This window comes from Atractosteus spatula, chromosome 20, assembly GCF_055471065.1.
Source record: "Atractosteus spatula isolate fAtrSpa1 chromosome 20, fAtrSpa1.hap1, whole genome shotgun sequence".
In the NCBI taxonomy this organism is placed as follows: domain Eukaryota; kingdom Metazoa; phylum Chordata; class Actinopteri; order Semionotiformes; family Lepisosteidae; genus Atractosteus; species Atractosteus spatula.
The window spans coordinates 7,754,120-7,779,769 of NC_142725.1; the positions used below are offsets into that span (position 1 = coordinate 7,754,120).

At 41.6% G+C, this 25,650-nt stretch overlaps 1 protein-coding gene across 1 annotated transcript in view; it reads left to right on the forward strand.

Moving 5' to 3' along the window:
* Nucleotides 1–25,650, forward strand: part of LOC148817466 (arf-GAP with coiled-coil, ANK repeat and PH domain-containing protein 3-like) — a 130,467-nt gene that overhangs the window by 688 nt on the left and 104,129 nt on the right. The gene's annotated exons all lie outside the window — the stretch shown is intronic.

Below are 25,650 nucleotides of genomic sequence, written 5' to 3' on the forward strand. Positions count from 1 at the left end.
GGGTGTGGACTCGTCCCTCCGGGCTCGGCGTGTCGGAGTCTGCCAGGCACAAAGGAAAATTAATTCTGGGGGAGACAACTGGGGTGGTCGCGGTGGGTTCCGATCGTTTGGATCTCGCTCTCTGCACCTATCCAGCGTTTTTGTCCCCCAAGACGTTTAAGGGAACATGCTTATTTCCTTTGGAAATGTAGGTGTCTGATCGCAATAAGTGTCGGTTCACGGTTTAGTTACATTTTTTTTTTTTACTACATGAGCCATTAAACACAGAGGGGCATTCGATATCTAGTCCATTTTGGTGTTCCATATGATATGTTCTGTAAAGCGCTCCTGGAAAGGTTTTGCGCTGCTTATTCTAAGAGGTACAATGAAACAATCGCATAGCGCATCAATTAACCGATCGCTTCCAGATGTTATCAGACGAAAACGAACACGGTACATCAGCTGAAAATAATGCGATTTGAGGGAAACCTGGTCGATAGTCGCTGTGCATGTCGTTTGGATTGACAGTTGTTTTTTTGACAGGGCTGTTTGCTTGCTGGGCGCTGCTGTGTGGTCTTGAGATCTGTGCTGTGAGCCGAGAGCTGTGCACGCATGAGTTGCCGTCATTCACTGTACGATTTTTTTTTTTGTTCGCGCAAATATCGGTGAACTTCGTGGGAAAAGGCAGAAAGAAACACAAAAGACGCTCGTTTTGTTCAAAAGATTAAGAGAAAACGAACGTCACCCTTATTGTTGATGGCTGCGCCTAGCTTATATCCCGACTGACAGTGATCAGGATTTTTCAGTTCAGTCTCGCCACAACACAAGAAATCTTTGAAAATGTGTGGCTTTGATCCATATTAGGGGATTTCTATTAACGCTCCCTGACGTACAAGCGAGAGGATATCGTCCAGCCTTGCGTGTCAAGTTCACAAAAGTAGGCTGCAAATATAGGTCAGTAATCCACCGAAGAAGTTATTACGTGCGCCAAAAGAAATTTGGAGAAACAGCAGCGATTCCCTGCTGTCAGACAACTGTATGGTCTCCGATCTATAGGGAGGGTTTTTGTTTGACGATGGCTGCTTTTATGTCGACCCCTGCCTGAATTTTCCTTTTTGCAGCCCCGTGTACCACCAGTAGCCTGAACTGCAGGTCCCCTTTAGTGAGTTATGTCAATTTGGCTGCTTTTATTTGGAGTTAGAAATTAGTGAGTAATGTAAGCGCTTGATGACGCAAAAAAAAAACGAGTCTGGCCAGCGCCCTCTTTCAACGGCAGCATATTTAAGCACAGAAATGCAGTTTGAAAACTTCCAAATTGGTTGGAAAGGGACCTGGTGGACACGGTCACCGTCCTACACTGACACTTGTCTACTGTCTTTCAAAATTGTTTTTCGACGGGACGGAATCATTTCATTATACTTTTTTTTCCCTCAACGCAGATGAGTGGGATTCAGTTGAACGCGAATACACAATACATAAAACGTAGTGGAGGGTTACATTCCTTCTTATTGAGCAATTATAGTAAAATAATTCTAAAAACTAAAATAAATCTACCACCTGTTTGATTGCAGTCGACATTCAACACTCCCCTTTTGCTTTGTTTTCAGGTCAGGCTCTTAATAATTGTCAGAACAACATACTGTAATCCTATCACGTGTCTTGTGCAGGTAGGGACCTGAGAGAAGGAATAGTCGTAATTCACTGTCGAAATTAGTTTTTGGACTGCGTCAGCATTTTCAGGCTGAAAAGAGAAAGAAAGATGCTTCTTTTTCTGCCTGGGATTCTTCAACAAATAGGTGATGTTGGGCACAAAATTACATATTTACAGGGAGATTCGTCAGTGGTTGAAGGGAAAATGGACTGAAACCAGCACCTTCCTTGATGCTGTTATGTCTGTAACAAATCTCTTCTGACACGCATACTGGCTACCTATGCTGTGGTTGTTTAAAGCAGGGTAACAGTAGCCTAAGGCAAGGAATGTCAATAACTGAAGATTCCAGTTGGTTCCACTTTAAGATGTGTGGAAGAGCAAGGTTTTTGTTTGGCTAATTACGTCAATTACCAAAATTAAGACGCTAGTTGTTCCAAAATCCTGCAGGACAGTGGAGAACAGGGTCCAGGTTTCCACCAATAAACTGTGACTCTGTGCTACCAAAGTCACCTTGACATCACACAATTTCCCTCCCTCCCTCATCTGTTTTCAATTCAAGAACTGAAGGTCCGATGATCTCATTCTGACACGTGCAAGATTTCATACTTGTTCCTCAGGGTCTCTTGTCAGCCTATAGCTTGGCTGGCTGCACTGTGTAAAGTCGCAGTATGAAATAAGATGTCGTTTTTAGTTTTGGGATGTTGGAGTGCTGGGGCTGGTATCCATCCTCTGTTTACTAGTAACTTTAGGTAAAAGAAAATGTGGGGTGGCTCAGTGGTTAGCACTGCTCCCTCACAGTGTTGGGGCTCCGGGTTCAATTCCAGACCTGGGGTTCTGTCTGTGTGGAGTTTGCATGTTCTCCTCATGTTCATGTGGGTTTCCTATGGGTGCTCCAGTTTCTTCCCACACTCCAAAGACGTACTGGGGGGTTGGTTGTCTTCTGGGAAAACTGGCCCAGGTGTGAGTGTGTGTGTCTGTCATTCCATGGATGGACGTCCTGTCCAGGGTGTACCCTGCCTTGCACCCATTGCTTGCTGGGACAACCCTGAATTGGATGAAGCAGTTAGAATGGATGATGGGTGGAAAAGAGAACATGTTAGTGGCATATCCTCTTTAACCCTGATTTTGCAGGAGCCCCTTGTTTAAAATTTACATTTTGTGTAGCAGTGTGTTTGTTTGTTTTTTTCGCCAATCCAGTTCAGGAGATTTGAGCTGTTGATCAGCTCACTTTAGCACTGCTACTCTTTTACCAGTACTGGAAAGGAAAGACCGCACACAAAATGTCCTTCAAAATGCGCCCTTGGCCCCTGCTGTGACAGATGCTCTCATTGAGCCTACACTGCCTACAGAAGGCTAAGCAGAGACTGACAAACCTGATTTCCCCCTGTTTTCTTCAGCAGTGCAGAAATGAAATCTTGTCACATTAAGGCAGTATGTTTGAGAATAAGCTGATGTGATAACCACTCTCTTCCTTGTGGCCAAACATCTGTTGATCAGTATACCTGGGCAGAAGTGCACAGCATTTGCCACTGGGCATTTGGAGGATCTTATTATATTGTAACCCCTTTATATTACCAGTGAGTTTTAGTGAAATTAAGATATTTTTTCAGATGAAAAAACCCACTTTGATACAGTAAATATGGAGGACTTTATATGAAGTAGATGTGTAACCTGTTTTTTTTAGTTTGACCTTGTCAGCAAGTTTAGTTTTGCTTTTTGTCAAAAGTGTTCGTGCATCTTTTTTATAGACAGTCTAGGAAAATGATCTTTGACATAGTGACTCCTGTAACCCTCACGTGCATTGGAATTTCTTGAACAGAGGATAGATTAGCACCGCCACTTCTAGCACAAAACCGGTTTTCTTTTGAAAGCTCTCGTCTGAATTTTTCACTGGCCTTGCTCAACCGTGAAATGTGAGGAGATCAGTCTTTATGAAATCTTCACAAAACCTCTGCCTGATGCCTTAAGCAGGCTAATTTATTGATGAGGTTGAGTTGTTCAGTTTCTATTCCAGATCTCACCATACATAGATCAACATCTGCCTTCGTCCACTCAGTTCAAGTCAAGACCTCCTGAGTTAGACGGCTGTTCCAACTTCTATGGTCAGGGTGCTTTTGCTCATGCCCAGTGACTGGGGCACTGCTTTCAAGTACAGATGTGTTTCAGGAGAGCATGCACAGCAAAGAGGGAACTCTCTAGTGCAGTTTATTTATTTTCCAGGCAGAGGTCCAATCCATCACAAAGGAAAGTAGCTAATGTTATTGGAAAGCAAACCCGGGTTGTGTTGCACAGTTACAGTACAGCCCTTGAAAAGACGGGTCTGCTGCATCTTGCCCAACATCTTCTCAAGATTCGCAAAGGTACCTATAGAAAATTCGTTCACAGCATTGAGGGAGATTTGTATACTTGCTGCTACAATATTTTGGATTCGGAATAAAACAAAATATTGGCATTCTCAGCCATATGTACTGAAGTAGTTCAGGTGGGCAGCTGCGTCAGCATGCGTAGGCTGCAAAGGAACAAGTAAAGGTTTATTCCATGCTGAAAAGAGAAGAAAGAAAACACAACATTTCGGCCGTGGAGCCTTCCTGACACCTGAAGAAGGCTCCACAGCCGAAACGTTGTGTTTTCTTTCTTCTTTTGTTCAGCATGGAATAAACTTATTACTTGTTCATATGTACTGAAGGCTGATTTTTATTTTGTTAAATAATAATAATAATAATAATAATAATAATAATAATAATAATAATAACATCACTTTATTAACCCTTTACAATTTCTTGCATTAGGAATGATCTTTTCGCATACCCCAGCTTGCTCTCCATGAGACACACAGACAGGGAGAGAGCCTGGGGTCAGAGCGCAGGGTCTGCCATTGTACAGCGCCCCTGGAGCAGTTGGGGTTAAGGGCCTTGCTCAGGGGCCCAACGGAGTAGGATTCATCAGTGTCAGTAAAAGTCTCAATACTAGTATAGTCAGAAAGCGCTCAAGACACTAGCTTGAATTCAGGGCAGAACAGAGAAGACAAGGCTGTGGACAAAGTGTTTATCAATGCAGGAAATTTATTTTTCTGTATTTTGTTCCCTTTTTTAAAGGCCACACAATTACTAGAACCCTGTTTATCTTTTGACAAGTTTTGTGATCACTTTGAGATAATAGTAGCTTTACCCTTTTTAAGGTTAGATTAAAAAAAAAGAAATAGAGTGGACTCAAAATAATGGAAAAAACTTCCAAACCCCCAGTGTTATTTTTGCTGTAAGAGAAGTGTAGAAGTGTGAAGGACAGGGGCTAGGTTAGAGAGGTTCAAAGGTCACATCCTGCCAGAATGCAGGAAACCCTTCCTTTGGCAGAAATAAAATAAACCAAATAATTTCTCACTGAACGCATGAAAAAACTGGAAAAGCCAAAAAGAATGAACACCATTTACAAAGCAGAACCTAGGCAATCTGTTATTTTTATGCAGTAAATAATCTTACTTAGAAGACAACTATAAAAAATATGCGGTACAAGAAATACATTCTAAGCGCAAACTTCTTTTTTTCTGCCATATTGTTTGGTATGTTTTATATCTCCGGATTGCAGGGTGGGTACTAATTTTGAGATGATTTCATTGGATTCATGTTGGTTTAATTTGGTGAAGCAAGGCTACACTGTTAAATCCCCCCTCTCTGATAAATGACAAGCAGGCAGCTATTGGGCTCTTGAACGTGCATGGCATTGCTGTACAACTGTGTGTCTTAGCACAGCTAATCAGTGAGAATTCAATTTCCTATACAGACTGGGCATGCTGATTCTCTGATTCTCTGAAACACTCAGAAGTGCGGGAGAGTGACACACTTGTATGGACTGAGTAGATAACTTCTGCCGTGATTGTTTTTTTTATTGTATTCCTCTGCGATCACATTATTGTCAGATCCTGTATCAGACATATGAACGAATTGGGCTGGGGGGTTAGTTTTCTTGATGCTAGAGCCTTTTTGGTGCGTTTCGTCCTACACATCAGCCTTACCATCTGCTGCCCCAAACCCAGAACCCAGTGGAGCAGTTGTTAAAACAGCACAGAAAGCATTCTGCAGCTGATCCTTGAAGTGTTTAGCTGAAATAGATCACTACTTCCCTTGTATTGAGCTTAACCCCTGCTTGCTGTCTAAGTGGATGCCAGTTGTTGTCACATTTTCATTTACCACGAAGGCTGGTGGTTTTGTGTCTTGTATCCCTCCTTCGGATGAGACGTAAAACCGAGGTTCTGTCTCTGTGTGGTCATTAAAAATCCCAGGGCGTTTCTCGAAAAAAGTAGGGGTGTAACCCCGGCATCCTGGCCACATTTCCCATTGGCCCTTACCAATCATGGCCTCCTAATAATCCCCATCTATGAACTGGCTTCATCACTCTGCTCTCCTCCCCACTGAGAGCTGGTGTGTGGGGAGCGTTCTGGCGCACTATGGCTGCCGTTGCATCATCCAGGTGGGGGGACACACTGGTGGGGGTGGAGGGGAGTCCCCATTACCTGTAAAGCGCTTTGAGTGGAGTGTCCAGAAAAGGGCTATATAAGTGTAAGCAATTATTATTATTATTATTATTATTATTATTATTATACAGTACCACGCTCAAAAACTGGTCACATTTCTTCTCCAGTGCTGTTCTGCTCTGTCTTGCAGGCTTGTGCGTTATTCTGCTATAGATATATAAGGCAGCAAAGACAAATAGTTTAGAACCTCCATAAGACCTGAGGAATGGTTATGCATGACAGGACCCTGCAAACATTTATATTAATATGGAGTATTTCTCCAACGGAATGTTGCAGCCCACTTTAATGGATGGTTCTGATGATTTTGAACGATGCTGAGGTGCCTTTTACTCTTCTCTGAGCAGGAGCTATGTATAGAAGTGTACTGGAGCCGTGTACAGCTCTGTGACAGAGAACATTAGTCACTTCTGAATAAATCCCTCCACATCAGTGGAAGGCATACAGATTTAGCCTCAATAGATCATTAAATGCGTGCCATCTCAAGAATTGTATTGTGCTGCGTAATGGGTTGTGGTTAGGCCACAGCTCTCACAACGGCAGAGGTTAAATAAATACCGCATGCATTCCGTAGGTCATTTCCCTTCTACAGCTCCCCTGCTCATTTTCCTCAGCCTTTGAAAATTCAGGAGTCTCCCAGGTTCACAAGGAAGAGCATATGTGTGTGAGCCTGCCTTTTGCACGTGTGTATATTGTAAGCACAGTAAGGCACTCCGGCTCAGTCGTTTCTCCAAATCCACACTTGGCAGAGTTACCTTAATGACTGCCATCTGGGTCTGTGAGTCAGACCACAGGAAGTACTCAAAGAAGCCTTATTTACAGGAACATTCTCTGGTGTTTGTGTCAAAGAACTAAAATGATGAGGCCGACAGGCACTGTGCTTTCGTGTTAACCCAGCTGATGCCAAAAGTCCTGTCTGAGAATGTTGCTTTTTTAATCTGTAGGTATTTGACATCTGCTCTTCGCTGGCGATCACAGGGGTGGCATGAGGTTTTTCAGTCAGTCGAATGCCCTCGGACTGGTCTGGCATGCTACAGAAGTGGGAGACTGGTCTCCACTGTGTGAAGCTTGACAAAAGAGAAGCTACTGTAGAAGGGCTTGTGATGGGGGTAGAGAGGTCAGGAAAATGTCACACAGATAATTTCCTTTTCCTACAGACAGAAAATAAGCCACAGTATTTCTTTCACCCTCTCGCCACTACAGCTGACTTTCAATTCACCCAACCAAGCAGAAGGATCGTTTTTTTCTTAGCAGCTCATCATTCCAAGAATCGGCTTCAGTGTCATGGCTGGGTAATGCGTTTCCTGGTTTCCATGGAAATTTCATACGTAATATTGAAAATGTAGGAGCACACATCATTGTTTTTTTCTTTGTAGCCAACCCTTGATGATGTAAGAACCAGTGTTGCCCCACATTTCCGATTCAGAAATGAGCAGGAACGGTACGCTGCCATTTTGAAAACGCATGTGAAGTGAGGCTGCTCCAGTTTATTCTCTCCTAAACATGTAGCATGTAAAAATAAATTAAATCTACCTCAAAGGTCGATGTCAGTGCACAGACACATTGTTTGTGCATATGCAATACACATCAAAGCTTCACGTCTCTTCTGATAAGGATGAGAGGTGTTTGGATTCAGCTTGCTGTGCTGTTGCACTGCTGGGTAGCTCTTGCACATTTTAGTGCCTTCTCACATGCCTCTCTGACCCAGCAGTTGTGTCAACAGCTGGCTGTTAAAATCCAGGGGATAGCTCACAGACATCTCTACTGTTTCACTGGCAAGTGAAGGGCATGTCATGATTAAATACTGCAATTGCTGCTGTCACCAATAGCACAGTGAGAGCAATTACCTTTTTAACAATTTAACTTTGGAATATGAGAGAAAATAAATGTCAAACATTAGGGACTCAGCTGAGTAAATTCGAGAGTGCTGGCAGCCAGGAGTGTGTGATGAAGGAAATAGGCCCTTTTCTCGAGACATGGGTAAATGGGGTGATTTCCTTTCTCTCTCTAAGCATATTAATCTTGTATGGGGGTCCTCCTCAATAGCCTGTGTAGCTGATCCTTTTATTAACATAAAAAGAAACCAAAAAGGTGTTCTGGAAACATAATTTGGATTTAAAGCAGAACTCTGATGTGAACAAAAAAGGTGAAGTATATACTATAACTATATATATATACTAGTATATACTATAGTATACAAACTATAACGCTTGCGTATTGATATACAATTCACACACTTGATATGTGTTTCACATTGTTTTCAAATGTATTTCATTTTCCTTTGCCACGTTTCAGTGATGTACTCCTTCACAAAGTGTTTTCTGGTTTTCTGTGTAAGGGAATGTAACGTGCATAGCAGAAAAACAGTCGGGAGCAGGGAGGTGTCTCCAACAGAAATTCCTGTAAGCCTCACCTCAGGTGCCTGCAGTAACAAGCTCTCTCTGCTGCAGGGGCAGAAAAGCTAGTTTTTACACGTGTACACATCACTGCTGAACATTGTGTAATCTTTACAATAAAGCATGACTGTGTGCTTCCTGTTTAGCTGCCAAAGATATCCTTTCTCTGGCTACCCAAACCACTGCACAGACCTCATTCAATTGAGAAACTAAGACAAACGGGGGGTTTAGAGTTTGATTAGGAAGATGTCCAAGACCCAAGACCATAAATCCATTACTTAAGAATAATCCCCACTGTCATGTCAGCTTTTACTTACCCACACTTGTATTATTCAAGTGACAAGACATTGATGATGAGGCAAACAGTCACCAGGTTTGATTCTGGTCTGAGATACCTTCTGCATGGAACTTGTGTGTCCTCACACAGCACATAGGTGTGTTCCACATGCTCTCACCTTAAGAAATAGCGTTCCTGGCTGAGGAGGTGCAGTGCCCTCCGATGGGTGGACATCCTGTTCAGGTTGTCTTGCGCTCCATGTCTGCCAGGCTAGGCTTAAGATCAACGCAGTCCTCTACAGAGTGAGCACCTATGTAGCATAGATATTGATGAAACATGGACTCCCATTTAGACTGAAGACTTGGACTGTGGACTTGTACAGTGGCTCATTTCTGATGTCAGTGCGAGTGAAGCTGAATGAAGAGTAAAAAGGTTCCCATCTGAACCCACACCAGCAGTCTCCAGGGTTGAGTCTGACAGCTTCAAACTATTATCATGTTCTGAGCTCCAAGACAGAGCACTTGAGCTGTGAGAACAGTCTTTCAGCCTGGTGCTAGATTGGAGAGCATCGTTCCCAGGTAGAGTTGAGCAAAGAGTGTACTTCTGCAGAGCAGATTATATTGTGTAATAAAACTTCAGTTTTTATTTTTCAGGTTTGTTCGCAGTTACTTTCGGAATTTAATTTAGGCAACCTTTCCTTAACACGTTTTTTTGAAAATAAAAGGTGTTTATATCAAAACATAGCTGGAAATGACCCGTATTGTAAATTGATTCATTTACTCCTTCAGAATATCAAGAAGTTGAGTGTTAGTGCTTCTTCAAATTGTCTTGACAGTTCGTGATGTTAGACAAACTGAGTGTAAAGGACTAGCTTATGTCAGCATTTTGGCTGCTTTTCTTAACAGTTCTAAATACCTGCCATGTGTGGTGCTTTGGACAGGATGGGTCACTCTTTTGCAACATGGAACTTTCTGATATTTCAGTATGGCAGTGTATATACTGGCAGCAATTACAATAAAAGTAAATACGATCGCAATAAGGCAAGTACAATGTTGTGCACACGTACAGCACCAAAAATGATAAAATATCATAAAAACTAAAACATCAAGCCTGTAGAGAGAAGGTAATTTTTGTCAAATTGTGCCATTGTTCCATGTTTGAACTGCAACAAGTTTGCACTTTGAGAATGAATTACATTGCTGCGGTACATTGGAAGAGTAACTGGAGGACACAATTGGCAGAGCTGAGAGCTTTTTCGGTGGGCAACTGATTCCACCACTGAGGGGCAAGGATGGAGAACTGATTCTGTTTCTGGGCTCTGTATGCATTTAGAGAAGCTGTTGTTTCTTCTTTCTGGCGTTTCTCCTTTCTGGTGTTTCTCCTCTGATTTCTGTGGTCTGAAAACTTAATCCACCACTGTTTAAAGCATCCTCATATTTCAGTCACAGTTGCAAAACGTTTGAACTGTGCAATTCAGTAAATGTGGCTTTGCTTTATGCCACCTAATTTCTTTTAAAACTGTGCTTTTACCACTGTAGGCCATGGCATTTCCATTATTTCAGTAGAACATTATAAGGGCTGTTCTATACTATAGTGGTGTTCAGAGTCTCTGCCATCATAAACCAGGGCAGTAAAGCATAGCAAAAGTATGATGAAAAGCAACATGACAAAAAAGCAGGGTAAAACATCTTAGTGAAAGTACAAAATTACTACGCAAATGCACAACAAACCTTCCCCACATGTTTTTATTTATACACAAAATAAAAATAAAATAATTTAAGAAGCCGTAGTTAAACTGGCAGTGCACAATATTCCATTGTGTCCCAAGGCCAAAGTCTGATCTGTTTTATACAAATCAGAAGTAGCAGTGTGTTGAGTGAATTATGGTAATGAGTGATCCTATCGGATACAGAAGATGTTTAAGCATATAAAATTACACAGCCTGCTGGATTTGCTATTTTCCTGTGTAGTTAGAGAGCTGGATACCCCCTTTTTGGCTTGTTCATTGCATTGCAAACACCTGAGAGCCAAGCTTGTTTCCCACAATCCGTCAGAATGGTAGGGTGCATTAAAAAAACATGCCTGGTGTGTCAAGGCGTCTTTTGATTCTCAAGAACGTATCTCCTCAGATCTCTTGCTGCACAAATATTCTTGTGTTTCTCTGTCCAGCGACAGCAAAGGTCAGATAATCTGGGGGCAGAGTCTCTGCTTGGCTCCCGGTCGCCCCTCCTGCGCCTGCTAATAATTTGCGCTGTTGTGCCAGTGGGGGTGGGCGATGGCAGACTCTCCCACTCGCTGCTCGTCTCTCACTAGCGCAGGCTGACTGCGAGCGGGGAAGGCAGTCAAGCTGGGGATTAATCACACCAGTAGGAGTTTATTTTGAATAGTTCTGATTTACTGAGCTTTGATGGCTCTGAAAATGCCTGAGATGTAGCCAGCAGTGAAAAGGTCATTCAGTCCTAGGAGAGATACTGCATACCAGAGCCTCTAGTATCTATAGATGACCTCAGAGCTGCTGTATGCAGATCCCTAAAGATCTGCCATAGGTGTGTATATGATGAGCCCAGGATTAAATATATTCCATATATATATACAGTATGCCATATATACTGTATAGTTCCTTTTTTAATAATGGATGGAAGTTACTCACAGAATACATATTGGATGGGTCATTGTACCTCTCCCACCCACAGCTCACACCTTTTTCACACCTATTCTTAATTGTTTTTAAAGTTTACAGATTTCTTAACAATGCTGAGGTCTCCCCTGCAATGCTGTATCAGACTGTGGAGGGGCTGTTACATGTTCTATATCATGTTTGTAATGGTGGATATTGGTTCAGTGGTATACTTCAGTTCTGACTTAGGCTCACAATATATTTTTTGTTATTAGCCTGTTTTTGCATGTTATGTAGGAGCCCAGTATGAATGAACAAGAATTCTTAAATTAAGCAGATACACTGTGCATAGCTGCCATTTTTTTAAATTAATGACTTCACCAAAGTGTGAACTGGGAGCTCTAACAAACTGGGAGTTAATAGTTTGCTAACTACTATTTTTTTAAATGTTTTTAGAATGTCCAGTTGTGTGTTTTTCATTTCCTGTACAGGTGACCTGGCTCACACAGTGCAGGTGACCTGGTTCACACAGTGCAGGTGACCTGGCTCACTCAGTACAGGTGCTCTGGCTCACCCAGTACAGGTGACCTGGCTCACCCAGTACAGGTGACCTGGCTCACCCAGTACAGGTGTGCTGGCTCCCCCAGTACAGGTGACCTGGCTCACCCAGTACAGGTGACCTGGCTCACACAGTGCAGGTGCGCTGGCTCACCCAGTGCAGGTACGCTGGCTCACCCAGTACAGGTGCGCTGGCTCACCCAGTACAGGTGCGCTGGCTCACCCAGTACAGGTGACCTGGCTCACTCAGTACAGGTGACCTGGCTCACCCAGTACAGGTGTGCTGGCTCACACAGTACAGGTGACCTGGCTCACTCAGTACAGATGTGCTGGCTCACCCAGTACAGGTGACCTGGCTCACACAGTACAGGTGACCTGGCTCACTCAGTACAGATGTGCTGGCTCACCCAGTACAGGTCACCTGGCTCACACAGTACAGGTGACCTGGCTCACCCAGTTCAGGTGTGCTGGCTCACACAGTACAGGTGACCAGTGTACGTCACTCAGCTTTTATGCATCACAGGTAAAGCAGTCTGGCAACAGAAGTGGTAATTGTAGGGAGAGTGTCTCTCCCTGCATGAGAATCCCGGTCACAGTTGGCTTGTGGCATGACCCTGGCTTGGACACGTGATCATTGAGCTCTCCCTGCACTCAGGCAAGGGCCTCTTCTAGTCGAGTCTGTTGGGAAGTCCTTTGTTTGCTGCTTCTGTTTGTAGCTCCTAGTCTTACACCATCATTTATTTGTATATAGACAGTGGTATGTATTCCATCTTTTCTTTGAATGATTCTTTAAAAAATAACAGCAAGTGGGTGTCCAGGGTCAAGATTGGGAACTTGGCAGTTCAACTGGGTCCCAGGGATAGGAAACACTCATCGCCTATGGAGACATCATGTAAGAAGGAACTGACTGTGAGATCTGTTTTTCAATCAGGTGTTGCAATTAAGAAAATGCTTTACATCCCAGCTCCTGTGACATCCACAATCTTGTCAAATGATCTTAACCTCTTTGGGGTTCTTCTGGTCAGACATCACTGCTGCAGTAGACCCTGCAGAGAAAAGAGCATCAGTGGCTTATTTCCTGAAGGCTCCTTCTCTGGGAAGTCTGTATCGCCATGATGAAACACACACAGGAGGGCTGCTGTGTCTTGCCAGATCCTTCAGTTTGATCCCATCACCCCCTGCAGCATGCAAACAGGTCAAGTGACGTGCATCTGACAGTAGGGGGCTAAGCTCGTGACGTTAATTATGTAAGCTGAGTAGTGAACACTGTGGATTACTTACGAACTACTCATTTGACTGGAAAAAAAACACTGGAATGATAAAACCTAAGGCTTGTCATTTTCTCATGGACAAACTTGTGACCGACACAGCTCTGCTCTGCCCCTGCTGGAGTTTTTCCACAGCTGCTTGTGGGCTCACAGTAGACGCAGAGTTACTCTGCTACACCAAAAGAGCAGATCTTCTACCATTAGGTTTCAATGGAGTGAGGTCACTTCTGTTTCAGGCTTAGTGCCTCTGAGCCCTGTTACATGGATTGTATGTCCATCCATCCATTTTCTTACAGATTTACCAAATTCAGGGTCATGGGAGAGCCGCAGCCTATCCCAGCAAGCAATGGGCACAAGGCAGGATACACCAAGGATGGGACACCAGTCCATCACAGGGCACACACAGACATGCACACACTCTCAGACCAGGGCCAGTGTTTTCAGAAGTCACTTTATCTACCACATCACATTTTTGGACGGTGGGGGGAAAACTGTAGCACCTGCAAGAATCCCAAGTAAATGGGGCAGAACATACAAACTCCACACAGACAGAGCACCTTAGGAATTGAACCCAGGGCCCCAGAGCTGCAAGACAGCAATGCTGACTACTGCACCACAGTATCTCTGTTAGCAAATACATTTAGAAAAAGTGACTTTTTAAAGTCAATTTAAAAAAAAAGAGATGTGTTAGAGCCTTACAAAATCCAGAATGTTAATTCTTAAAGGATTCATATTTTCCCCCTTTTTTTTAAAAGAACTGGAATTTAGAAAATTGCAAACATGTTTTATTTCTGTTTTTAGTTCAGAGCTCTTTATCAATGACATTAAATTCCCAGAAAGACTATACATCTTGCAAAGAAAATTAATCCGTTGACAACCCATGCCTAAAAGATTTGTGTATTTAGTACAATTTAATTCCAGAGGGAATTGTTCTATTTTTTTTATTGAATTTTCTTTTCTAATTCCATCAGAGTGGCTGCTTAATAAGATGCTTTCCTTTCTGCTGTGGGCGAATCACATCTCGTGTTCAGGCTAGCCTCAGACCCTAGCCGAGTAACAGCAGCTAATAGAAACTATAAATGCATCTGCATGGATTATCTAGAATGTTGTTTTGTAATGTTTTCATAGTCTTATAGAAATTCTTATTACAATGCTTTCATCTGACGCCACATTATAAATCTTGACCAGCTGTAATGTGATTCGTAAATTTACATGAAGTGCTGTACAGATAGTTAATTTATTCCTCTGAATTGATCAAAAAAACAAGGGCAGATGAGGTTTTCAAGGAATACATTTCTTTTATAATGCATGGCCAGCTATTAGTGTCTTGTGTTACAAATCCACTCCTTTACTTTATTACAGCCATGACTACTGGCATAGACTCAGCAAAATTCGAGAAGGAGCTGACCTGTTCAGGTGTCTCAATGCAGAAGCTTGTTAGAGAATGTCTTAACACATGTAGTGACAAAAACCTTGAATAAAGAGGCTTTGATGTCCATTGAAGCAGTAAATCTTCTTTATCCATTAAACATTTATATTATAAATAGGATCATATTTACTGCAGGTATTGGACTTGTTTGGGAAAATTACTTTTAAGAGGTAGTTGATTACCATTTCAAGTTAAGCCATGTTAGGGATTTTTAATTTTTAATTCAATAAGACGTTGGGGTGGAAATTGCTATTAAGGGGTACTTTTTTTTACATAGAAACTGTACACATTTCCTAGATAACTGTAACGTATTACTATGTTGTATTTTATTATTATTATTATTATTATTGTGAGTTTTAATAATTTACATTATTCAACATGAGGATCCACATTCAAAATGTAAAAAAATCATCCTCAGCTGTCAGTATCTCAATTCTCTTCAGCGAACCACAGATGCTTCATACATGGTTTCTCAAGACTAGTTTCTAGCATCTTGAGCTAAAGTATAGTATACTACTGACAAAAAAATATTCTTTTATTCTCCAATGGGAAAGATTTTGCTCTTAACATTTGGGTTAAGAGAACGTGAAGCAGATCAGAAATGGAACAGGCACAGGAACAAAGTACTTGTGGTTCACGTGAAGTCTGCCCTGGTGTAGTTTGAATACAAATTTGCGAAAAAGTGAAAATTTCCAGCCTTTTTTTTTTCTTGTCACTCGTCTTTGATGCTTCTGTTGAGGTAAAAAATTAGACAAGGAGGTTAAAAGTGTTAAAAGTGTTCCGTTTTCTCTTGTTCCTTCTCAAAAGGTTTCAATTACATCTTCCGAGAGCTGCATTCATGCCATGCACGGTCTGATTGCTTCTGCTCTGCTCCTTCCAAGTTATTTGCGTGCGTGTCCCTGTGAAAGGACTCTGCCGTGTGTGCAGAAAGTATTGTTTAAAGAACAGGATGCACGACAGAAGAGGGGTGTTCCACAGTCTGTCTCGCCAGCAGACCACCACTGTGTCAAGTCACACCACCACAGAAGGTGCCCCTGATTTGGAGGACCAATTTAACAAACCATATAGGGGGATTGAAGAAGCTTAATAGAATTGAATAGGAAACAGGAGTTGTAGCTGGTGGGCACATGTGACAGTTAGTTATGCGTGCAGGTGAACACGGAGCGTGGTGGCTCTGTGGCTCAGGATCTGCGCCTGTGGCTGGAAGGTTGCCGGTTCGTATCCTGCGGCCGGCAGAGGAATCCTACTCCTTTGGGCCCCTGAGCAAGGCCCTTAACCCCAGCTGCTCCAGGGGCGCCGTATAAATGGCTGACGCTCTGACCCCAAGCTTCTCTCCCTGTCTGTGTGTCTCATGAAGAGCAAGTTGGGGTATGTGAAAAGACAAATTCCTAATACAAGAAGTTGTATATGGCCAATAAAGTGATCTTATCTTATCTAACGTACAGTATACTAGCCAAATAACAAAACAATATCAGTGTAGCTGTGCAGGATGTGAGATCTTAGCTTTGTAGCCCAGTTTCCATCGGAAACACCTCACAATTGTCTCCTTGTGTGCATCTCTTGTTTTCGCCCTCCAGCCCATCTCTACCTCTGCAGCGACTCCTTAATAACCCCTCATGCTGGTGGGGGGTCTCCTCTTCCTCTGGCCAGGAGGTCAGCCCTCAGCCAAGTGGGTGAAGCCACATTTATTGAGACGAAAACACTTAATTCTTGGGTGTTGTTATTCCTAATAAAATGGGAAAAAAAAGCCAAAGGAAAAAAACTGGGTGGTACCTGTGAAAGGGATTCTTCCTAAGAAAATACTGTAGATTTTCGTTTCTTCCATTCTCATATGGACGTTTGTTTTCAGTCCACTCAATGTAATCTTTCAGGCCTGGAAGTTTTGTTTTGTTTTTTTTTTGGGGGGAGGGAGGGATTTAGAATCAACCAGGTGCTGTGCTTCAGTTAATGGATTGTAAGTAGAAGAGATGTAGATGTTGCTCAGCAACCACATGCCTGGAAACTGTTTTCTGTACAGATGTTTGATCAGAGGTGCCAATGTAAGCCTGCAATAAGCTGGATTCATTTTACACATGAGTGCAGTGCTGTATGATATATTCATATTCAAAAGGTATTTTGCTGGAGATAAGAGTATTGCAAATTGTAGATGACTTACAAGTAAGTTCAATCAAACAGATGTGTTTGCTATGGTAACTGAAACTGTCACTGCCCTTTAGATATAGCCTGTGTTTGAGAAGTAGTTTATGTGAGAGGCATAATGTATATTTTCAGAATCAAATGATTGGAATTCTTAATACGTATAATTTTCAGTAGGAGGTTGTAGAATTTAGGGTTTCCTGAGCAGATCAATTTTATGCAAACGCCACAACCTACAATATCGCGAAGAGGTTATAGAAGAATCCTCCGATCAGAAATCAGATAGATCATTGCGGCTGTACTTTACTCAGTGTGCTCCAGGAAACCCAATTATCTTCAAGGCTGCCAAACGTTGTAAAAAAAAAAAAAGTATTTGTAAATTATTCTATATAAAAATGTAATCAAGGAATATTATGAATGACACCAATAAGGGTCTTGACAGGATTCTACCAGCATCTTCTGGAAATATACAGGTATCCTGCCAGGTTCCTGTATGATCCTAAAAAGATTCTTTCAGGATTTTGGTAGGATCCATTTGAGAACTTTTTCTAGAATCTAACAAGATCTTGTAGGGGCCATCTGTAGAACTTTACTGGGTAATTTTACTGTCAGTGATCCTATGTGATCTTGCTCCTACAAAATTGTGTTGATTCCCATGCAAGGTCCAATATTAGAATTCTAGCGAATTCTTCAAGATCTTATGGGGGATCACATTAGTAAAAACAAACTGATCTGTAAATATTACATATCCCTCGAATGTTCTGCGCCGGTTATAATTTTATGAATATATGGAATGTGCTTTTAAATCATTAAGATTTCAATGTTATTTTGGCTGAATTTCTCCTTGGCCAATCATGGCCTCCTAATAATCCCCATCTCTGAACTGGCTTCATCACTCTGTTCTCCTCCCCACTGAGAGCTGATGTGTGGTGAGCGTTCTGGCGCACCTTGGCTGCCGTCACATCATCCAGGTGGGGCTGCACATTGGTGGTGATGGAGGGGAGTCCCCAATACCTGTAAAGTACTTTGAGTGGAGTGTCCAGAAAAGCGCTACATAAGTGTAAGAATTATTATTATTTTTTGAGTAACTTAATCACTGTACAAGGGCTATGTGTGGCTTTGCCAGTATTGACCTTTCCAAGCTGTGGTGTGCAGGCTACACAGCAATCCTAGGCAGCTTTAGGAACTGCTATGTTACCTCTAGTGCAGTGTTGTGCTATTCTGAAAATTCCACAGAGGAGTAATTTTGGAACAAATGGTTTTGCTGAAAGGAATGTGAGAAGCTTGCAGCTTCCCATTTTTTCTGGGACCTTCTGAAGGAGTTTCTACTGTTTACTGACTTAAATAATTCGACTCCTAGAAACATCTGGCTGAAGAATGCTGTTCTGTAGTCCAGTTTTGTGTGCAGTCTGTATTACAGCAGTGCTGGATTGTGAATTCTGTTCCATAGCCAGACAAGTAACTGTATCCGTGCCTTTCCCTCCAAGAATTTGTCTAAAAAACATGCAGCTCCTAATACTGCTTTTCACCACCAAATTAAAAGGTTTTAATATCGCATCTGTTTGTCTGCTTATGACTTTCTGTTTAGCAAAAAAATACTAAAGCACAGTTCTGAAATTCTCCTCTGCCAAGCAAAGTTGCACTGCAAAGAAAAATGACTGATGCTGATAAAGAACTGTGATTCTCACTCTTTATTGCTAATAGAGCGTTTGTAGACGGAAACTGCTGAGGGCTTGTAATGAGAGCCTGAAATCTGATGTATTCTGAGAAAACAAAATATGATTGTTAGACATTAAATAGAAACAAATACCTGAAATTAAACAGAAGTACTGTATGGAATCTCTTTTAATGTGTAGAGTGTTTTTGTTTTTTAACTTGACTATATTAAAGGCTTGTGAGCTGTGAACAAAACCGTGGTTTTAAACATAAATAGCACCTCTAAACTCATAATAAAGCCTGGACAGCCCATCCTGAAGGCTAATTCAGTGTTAGGGTGGGATGATTCATTTTTCCCTGTAGTGTACATGTCAAAGTGGTATAGTCTGGATGTCTGATTTTTCTGTAATGGAGATAGGAAGGAGCTGCACACATTTCTCTCTCAGAGAAATCAATGAAGGTTTGTACATTCCTGGACAAAGCCTTATGGTATGGAAATCTAGTTCTATACAACATTCTGAGACATTACAAAAGACAGCTGGGAACAATTCCAGCATAAACAGAAAGCTGCTGCCTTACCCTTGTACTCCGCATGGAATGTGAAAAGCTTCTGTTTAGTTTCGGTGCATTTATTGCCAAACTGTGTTACTGCTTGCTGTTAGTTAATTCTACCTTTCGTCCTTTCTGTACATGTATACGTCAGAAAAAGTTTTAATAGTTGAACAGGAGCTGTCTAGCTTCTTAAAAGCTTGATTTAACTTAATGACCCTCAACGTATTGTCCTGTCCCGAAGGAGACAGTGATAGATCATCTTTTTTTTTTTTACCATTTTTGTGATGTCTCATCTCATGTAGAACACTAAGGACAGATGTTGGCTAAACATCAATTAAAGCCATGAACAGTCGTCATTTTTATTTTGCATATTCCATTTCCTTTAACAGTACAACATGTCTACACATGATTGCACAGTCATAAAATCTGTAGGTGCTAAATGAATGTAATTATGGTGTTATGTAACTAAAAATACTAATTAAAATAAGAGGATAATGCAGTGAGGTTCTGCAAGGTTTACAGTTCATCCAGTTTTTTAAGTCTTTAAGCAGATCCTGAAATGAGACCACAGCAGAACCTTCCTAGGCAGAGATCAATCATAACAAACTTGAGACATGGTCTAAAAGTATTTTTTTTCCAGCCACATTCAGCAATCAAAAATAAATATGCTGATTGGTAACCAATTTATTCTTACTACAATTCCCAGTGTTTCTGAAATCATACCTAAAGCGAGGTTATGGTCTTCAAGGTTAGAATCAGTTGTCACCTGATTTGCATCCATGACTAACAGAGAACGGTGCTCATGATGAATGGCTCAGGACACTTGACCTGTGTGCCGATCTGCTGCAGAGACCACTGATCTGCTGCAGGCAGGAGTTCAATAAGAATTGCCGCATCAGGGGCAGTGTTCAGTTCATGAAACAGGCATATTGCAGACCTCTCTCTTCCCAATGTGGTATCTGTTATACTACAATGTGTGATAAAAGTCAAAGAGCCAATGGAATCCAAGACTAACAAAATGGTCTGAATAGATTAATGGTCATACCGTGTGATTTCATGAACAGCTTTGCATCCGTTTTTCAAACATCATTGCTCAAGGCAAGAAAAAGCCAGTTCCCAGTGAAAGTATTTCATCTGAAACAGATGTAGATTTTTTTTTGCTGTACATCAGGTTATGGATTTGACTGATTCCTGTACGCGTTATATTCGGTCAAAATGTGGCAAGTCAAATGGTCAGGGAAAAAACGCATGATCCAGCATGAAAGAGAAACAAGAAAATAAAATGCGCAAGAACATATAGTATGCATTGAACACCTGTAAAGTACGGACATTTTTTCCGTTTGAAGTAAGACTCCTGTCAGTGGTACAGTATAACATCTTTAACACACTTTTGTAGAGGAATTTTAAACAGAAGGGCATTTTCATTTCACTAAGTCCTTGGTGTGTTTTTAGGTAGAGATCCACAATGTTATTATGACTATAAACTCCAAAATTGTATTTTTAATGTACGGAAAACAGAATAGAAGTAATCTAATATGGGATTGCAGATTATGCATAATAAGGCAGAATTCTACAAGTAACGTGAAGCCAGGACAGACAAGCCTGCAGAGCAAAGATCATTTCTGGAGACATGTCATATCACACCCTTTCCTCTTAACAGAAAACAGGTCGTAGGCTACAGTTCATTTTAAAGTAGCTGTATTTGACAAACTTAGTCAAATAGAATGATCAAAAATGTGATTTACTGTATACGTTCAATCTCCTTGACTTTCATCTTTAACCTTTTTAGTAGTCCTCTATAGTCACAGCGCTGTCTTGTTTTAAGAGACAGTCTAAATGTTTCTCTGCCCTTTCTGTGTGAGTTTCAATGTCTGTGGGTGTAGGGGTTGTGTTGGTTTCAACAGTTATTATATTCAGACAGCAAGTGTATACATAACAGCTTTTACCCCTACACTTACATCACCTTTACCCTTGTACAGTAATATACTTTGAGCCACCGATAACCATACATGCTACTGACCATGACTTCTTTTTTACTTTTATCAAAATAATTCCATTAGAATGTGTAACTAAAAAAGCCTGAAATAATGAAGATTCTTGCTTAAAGAATCTTACTTCACTACAGTCCAACTGCAGTCCCAATTTCTCAGAATGGTTATTAAATCTTGGTAAGAAAATAAGTTCATCGTCTTTATAGAAAAAATTACAGATTTCAAATTAAGATGCAGTAGTGTAAGTCCATCATGTTGTCACAAACTCACATTTGAGTTCCCGTGAACTGCGACATGAAGCGGCCCTTCCTGCTCACTAGTCCCTGTCATGACTGATGTACAAGCGAATAAGTACAGGTTGTGCAGCATACATTTCACCACAGAAATGTTCCAATATGATCTGCAAGCAGAGTTAACAACTTAGCTTTATTTGTCGGCAAAACTGTCTTGAAATCGAGAGCAATATTTCTATTGGATTAAAAGAGATGTATTCACAAGTTTACAATGTCACAGGACTGCAACACCCTACCTGAAGTCTTGTTGCCTCGTTCTGAATTGCAGAACATGGCGCCGTGCATACCTGGACATTTTGGATATTTTGTGATGTTAAATGGAAGTTTTACAAGTTACTGTGTACATTTTCTTTCTGACCCCTGAAATATAAAAATAGCAGTGTTGAAGCTCACTTGTGAGTGCAGCACTGACGCACAATCTGGTCAGATTACTGAGGGCTTCGGCTGGCTTTATTCGGCAGGTTTCAATGCTGCACCAAGCCCTGCATCTAGGAGAGGAGGAAGGCGAGTGAGTGGGGTGCTTCTAGTACAGACCAAGCTCCCCCGAGGAGCCGGCTGGAACTGAACGACCTTGGCTTAGCCTCTTCGAGTTAACGCGGAGGATTGCAGGCAGCAGGCTGAGCAAGCGTGTTCCAGGTGTGGGAGAGGGCTGGGGAGGCCGACACCGTGCTGATGAGGCCGTTGAGGATAATGAGCCGGCCAGGAGCAGGGGCTTCCCGCCCTGGGTTTGAGCAGGCTGCCGCGCTGGCCTGGCCTGCTGGGACAGGAGCAAAGTCAGCTCTGTGTAAATCCACACTGCATCAGGCGGTAAACCTGTTCTAAAATGTTTTTTTTTTTTATCTGAAACAATTACATGAAATCCCAGCATTACTGACAGGAAATGCAATAAGATGTATAACTGAGGCATTTAATAGTTTTCCATTGTTTGTCACTGGAGCCCACTGTGTGATTAAAGCAGTCCCATTTTCTGTGATTATGCTCAAAATTGGACCAAATTTCCTTCCCATTACCAGGCACGACTATGACGAAGCCATGATTTAGCGATATGTATTCAGGCGAAATGTTCTCCTTACAAACTTTTACTATTGCAAATAATGGTGCGCTTTAGAGCAGGGCTACTTAACGCGTGTGCCTTTCAGTCTCTACCCTTGGAGTAGTCTAATATAAGTAAGGATTTAAGTTGGTAATCAATAACGTGGTCCTGGAAGGACTGCCGTCTGATCAGCCCTGATGTAGTGTGTTAAAGTCCCACGGAAAGCACTAGCAATAGGGAAGGGCGATTTCTACAAGCCAGGAGAGAGAAAGGCAAGCAAAACTGATCGAAGCAGAACAATAGGTTTAAAAAAAAAACCCATTCAAAACAGGGCTCAGGTGGGACCTGATCATTTCATTTTAGCTGCTGAATGAGACATGGAAAGGAATGGAACGGATGAAATGGAAAATCTTGAGGTACTTGCCGGCAGTATTTTTAAAATAATAATTTCTATGCATTTTTCTTTTTTTCCAGTGGTTGATGTACTGCACTGTGTATTGCAGACTGTTTCAGGTTTCAAGAAAGGATGCTGTTTTATCACTTCCATAGGACAAAACTGAGGAATATCGTATTCATAAAGAGCAAAAATAATAGCCAAGATTTATAGTGCGCTGCGGTTCTGCCTATCTGCACGGTGAACGTTAACAAATGTATGACCCGAGAGGGGAGACTTACTGCAACGTGACTCAGTTGAAGTGTGGATACGACAGTACATCTGGTCTTGCTTTTGGAAATGCCAGTAATTCTCTGCATTAATATAAATAGTCTAATGCCCCGGGTGGATTAAACATAAAACTAAATTATTTACAACAACCGGAGGTTTTCAGGACGGAAGAGAGACTTCTGCTCAGAGTGCAGGGATTTAGCCTCATTATGCTGCCTCATAGTACTGCAGGTGAACTCTCCGGCAAATTCATTTTTCGTGTTTCTGTCGGCCTGCGCGCACGCAGTGTTAATTTCTCATGCTCCATCTCCCTCTAATGTAATAAGGGCACTTTTTTGTTTCTGAAAGTAGGAAAATTCCTGGTAATAAACCCAGGACAAATAAAATCAGTAAAAACATGTAATTCCGGTAGCAAACAGTTTTGTGTGATTCAACAAAAAATATTGAAGCATGACAGCAGTGTTTTTAAAAACATAATTTCTAAGCCTTTTTCATTTTTTTTTTGTTCAACATTGATTTCAAGGCTTGCTTTACTGGGCGTTGTGGACTGTTTCAGGCTTCAATAAAGGATGCAGGTTTGTTCCAGCTAAAGTTGGATTAAAAGCAAGAGAATTTTCAAACAACTCTGGGACAAACTCAGAAGAAAGAACACCTGGCTTTGTGCTCAGGGCTGACATCAGCTTGTCAGCCTAGCAGTGAGATGAAGCCCTTAGAATACTTTTTGGCGTTTCACCTAACTAGAGTCGTACACGAGGGCTTCTAACTGGGCTCATAACTGGGCGCCTTGAGATTGAGCAGGTTCTAAACTTGTCTTTAATAAATGAATGATAGGAACTCCCAGTCAAATGCGTAGATGCTTTGTGTGAGGCATGAGGCTTGAGAAACATGAGATACTGTAGATTTCGGTCACCATTTCTGGCTGAGCAATTGTCAGGTCTCAATCCTACTGGAAACCCGTGGAACTGGGAGACAGAGACCACACACCACTGCCACTCGTCAGAGCCAGTTGAATTCTGCAGGAACCATTTTGTAAAATCCACATATCCTTTTCTTTGCTTGCTCACAGAAATTTGACGTGTTATTTGTTGGCAAGTCCCTAATTGAAGTGAGTTGTACAGTATGGAATAATTGGGCTCTGTAATTCCAGAACATTTTTAACGCTGCCTCTGAAATATGGTCTCCGCAAAAGCCATCACTGTTACAGAATGCGTTGCCTTCATCAAAATGTCCGTCCACCTCTCTCTGACAGAAGCTGTTAACATTAGCCTTTTCTGTCTGTGAAACATTGCAAAGAAAATTCAATGAGAATTAAATCTGAAGCTGTGGAACTAAGTGCTTCCATTACTCCCAGACCATTAATCTGTAATACAGAAACAAATCCAATTTGTGAATTTCAACAGGAAGGCTCTTCGGCAGCAATCACATTTGCTTCAGTGACCTAGTGTTGCCTACATGCATGTCTATACTGTGTTGTCTGCATCAGAAATTTCCCTTTGCGCCAATAAGGCAGACACCGCTGTTGTGAACCTTATGATCCTTTAGTAAAACTGAGCTGTGAACGATTGATAAAGCTGGTTGATAAAGCATAATTGATAAAGCTGCCTGCATGCGTTTTCCAAAAAACAAAAAGTTGGCCATTAAAATAATTTTCACACAGGCTTTTAAATGACTGGGCCTTATTAAACCTGAACAACACTTGAAGAATATGAGCTTAGACAAATTATTAGTTAAAGGGCTCAGTAAAGTAAATGAGAGTTCACTTGAAACATGTGTATATCATTTCAGGAGTACTCTCTCTGTGCCTGCAAACTCTTGATCCATTCATTCAAAGTAAAGAACTTGTCTTACAGAACATGCTAGATGTCTGATTCAGGTACTGTAACTCCCAGAGCAATGTGCGCTGGTCAAATAGTCAAATGGTCATCTTATAGATCAGCCACCATTCCTCCTAATTGTCCCCTATTAACCTTGCAGAGCCTTCCGAGTATACTAATGTCCTGTGGCAGGGTGTGGTAGGTTGGGTTTTCCATATTCATTTATAATCAGTAGAACACAGCTCTTCTCTGAGTGCCTTCAATAGTTTTTTCACATTGCTTTTCATAGACTAGATGACCCTCTTTTCCATGGTTTAACTTAGAGATAGCAGCTACCGCTGAAAGATCTAGGCAAAGCGCACAGATTCGTGTAGTACAATTTCAGTCACCCACGACAGCCTTTTTCTTATCGGCTTTCAATTTGTTTATTCATTTGTCAGGAAAAAGAATATCCCATGCTACCATATGCAATAATGAACAAATGCAAACAACCATCATGGCATGAAAAAGACCTGGCACTTAAACAGTCTGTGGAAATCCAACAATAATATAAAAACAGGAATAAAGGAGTAGAAATAAGGAAACTAGAGATTTGGAAGAGATAAGCGAGGGAAAAAGAGAAAAGAAAGAAAGGTAGTGAAAGAACACAAGAGGGAAGCCGGAGTCTTCGAGGTCTGTCATACAGTATGTCTGGGCGGGGCTGCAAGCTCTTAAAGAAGTTTAAAAAGAGGGAAAACCTAATTTTTTCAAGGTGGAGAAAGTATGTCACATCCCTTACCCAGTGAGTGAAGGTGGGTGCAACCAGTTGCTT